Genomic DNA, 2,717 nt, shown 5'->3' with positions numbered 1-2,717 from the left:
CGAGGCTGGGCCGGGCCCCGGGGAGGGCGCGGGAGCCGGCGCGCTGGGCCACTGCGCGCCCGGGGCTCGGGGTTTCCTCCTGCGGGCGCCGAGCTGGGGAAGGGGAGCGGGGCGCAGCGCGGCGCCCTGCGGGGACGCTGGGATGTGCCCAGAAAGAAAAGATCTCGCTTAAGTCTTTGCAAAGCCGCAAATAATGCGCTCGGAGGCTGAACAACCAGCAGGAAAATAATTGCTCTCCTGTTTTTCTCCGGCTTTTCTTATCAATGACTTTATCACCTCTGGTTTTATTTTACACCTTATTTAGACTTTACTGTAATCCCAGCTATTTCACCGTTGACACCTCCTTAATACCTTGTCTAACACCTCTGACACCGCTGGCTAATGCCCAGGTCCTTATATAACACCGAGCAGCTCCTGCAAACCCAGAAAAGGACTAAACCGGAGCTAAACGGACTAAAACTTCCCCGCTCCGCCTCGGTGCGCAGCGGCCGCTGAGGAGGCGCCCGGAGGCTCCGCTGCGCCGGCGGGCGCCCCGCGTGCCCCTCGGCCCGGCGCGGGGCCGGCTTCGCGCGGCAGCCGGCCGGGAGCCACGCGAGCGCTGCCGSGCACGCGGCGACACGCTTCCTTTGTATTATTATTTTGCCCTGATCGCTGAGCCTAAAGACTATTGCTACATTACCTAGATTTAACTACCCGTTACGCAAACTATATCTCTAAAGTGAGGGATATGGCAGCTTTATTATAAGTTTATTACATGCTAATTCAAGCAAATAAATTTGCTCCAGCTGTGGAGCAAAGGAGATTAATAACCTCGAAGATCACTTCGCTGCTTTGATGAGTTTCTTCAACGGAGTAGAGTATATTTAGGAAGAGCAACTAGATTAGTCAAAAACCCCCTTTAATTACTAGTGACACTATGCAAACGGCTTCGTATGAGCGGAATACCAACTATTTAACTCCCTGACCTTATTATTCAAATAAACACTCCTTAATACAGCAGCACGGCTTGCTCGGCGACGCCTCAGCTCACCGGCCTCGGTGGTGGTCTCGCCCGTCCCCGCTGCGTCGGCCGGGAGCGCGCGGACGTCGTCGGGAGCCTGGAGCCCCGCAGGAGCCGGCGCCGCGCTCCCGCCCGCCCCGTTTGCACCAAAACCGGCCGGGAATATCCGCCCCCGTGCGCCGGCGCTGCCGCACCGCTGCAGTATGCAGCGCGAGCAAGAGCAGAGGTGGTAAATGCAGCCCAGGCCGAGGCGCTGCAGCAAATCAATTCTTCCCTGATTCCCTGAGCTTTTGAATTTCCAGCCCTGCYGAAGAATTGTTAGCAAAAGAATAGGGCTGAAGGAGCAATCCTTTCGTACCGCTGTTGACTCAATTATTTTGCCTCTTGATTTTCTATGAGGCGGGCAGCGCCGATGCGCTGATTGCTAATGGCAGCGCACGGTGCGGTGCCCGGGCGTGCAAAGCCGGCGCCGCTGCGCGCGGGAGCCCCCAAACCGGGCGCTGCGCCCGGCCGGCGTCGCCCCGCGAAACCCCGCCGCGGCGCGGGGCGTCGCTGCGAGCGGCTCGCGCGTCCCCTGGGCCTGGGCGGCCGCGGGGCCGGGGCCGGGGCCGGGCTGAGCGCCGTGCTGCAGCCCCCGGGGCTCCGGGCACCAGCCGAACCGGTGCCGCCTGCCGCAAGGTCTTGGGAAGGACGGCGGAAGCGGCTTCGTGGGCTGCTCGCCTTCGCCTGCAGCGACTTGCACACCTGAAGCAGCACTCGGMAGTGACAGATTGGGGTTCTTTTTTTCCTAAAATAAGCCTGGTTTGTGCAAGAATAGCAATTTTCCCAAAGGCAGACAGGCCCACGTGAGACGCACTCCCGGGGGACGAGCGRGGCCGCTCGCGCGGGAGCCTCTCCGGCCCCAGTGCCGGGGCAGCCACGCGGCACTGCCGTGCGCCGGGGCCGCCGCGGAGCAGCCGCCGGGACCAGACCGAACCGGGGCCTCGGCCGGGGCCATAACGCTCCGAAACGCCCTCAGGGCCGGGAGGGAGAAGCCCCCGCAGCAGCCGGGGCCGAGGCCGGTCCAGGCAGTCCGGCTCTGCACCGCCGAGCGCCTTGAGCTGCCGCACAGCACCGCGATGCACCCCAGGATGCGCCTTTTCCCCTTAAGTATTTCCAGATAATTTCTTATTAAATAAGCAGATCCAAAATCCTTGATACCAACCTGGCAGCGTGGGAACCGGGCAGCGGCAGCGCCTGCTCCTTGGAGCAGGGCAGTGGGAGCCCCTGGAAAAGCGCAGCTTGACCCTGGCGCGCACGGCAGACCCGATCCCCGCTGCAGCCTCGTGCCCTGCGGCTCGGGGCCCCTTGCAGGCTGGAGCCCCGTGTAACGCTCCGGGTCTTGCAAGCTTTGACATAAGTAAGTAAGTGCGTGAGTGAGCAGCGCCCCGGGTGCCTTGCGCGGCCGTTCGCGTTGCAGGCACGTGGTCAGCTCCAGGGAAACCACGGCTGCGGCGGGTGCTGCACTTTGAAGCGCGCCCTGCTATACTAACACCAGCGAGAGCCTCGTAAACGGCCCCGAAGGGAAGTGCTTAAGCTGGTAATTAATAAATGCTGGAGCTGTTTGTGCAGCCGATTTGCAGCCGCAAGACGGCTGCCCGGGGGCTGCAGCGCAGCAGGTGCCTGTGGCAGGTTAACGGACCGGTGTCACGGAGCCACCATGCATGGCTGGTGATCC

This window comes from Rhea americana, unplaced genomic scaffold (assembly GCF_003343005.1).
Source record: "Rhea americana isolate MKP2758 unplaced genomic scaffold, rheAme1 scaffold_194, whole genome shotgun sequence".
Classification (NCBI taxonomy): domain Eukaryota; kingdom Metazoa; phylum Chordata; class Aves; order Rheiformes; family Rheidae; genus Rhea; species Rhea americana.
The sequence above is the reverse complement of the archived record's forward strand: the minus strand, read 5'-3'. Positions refer to the sequence as shown.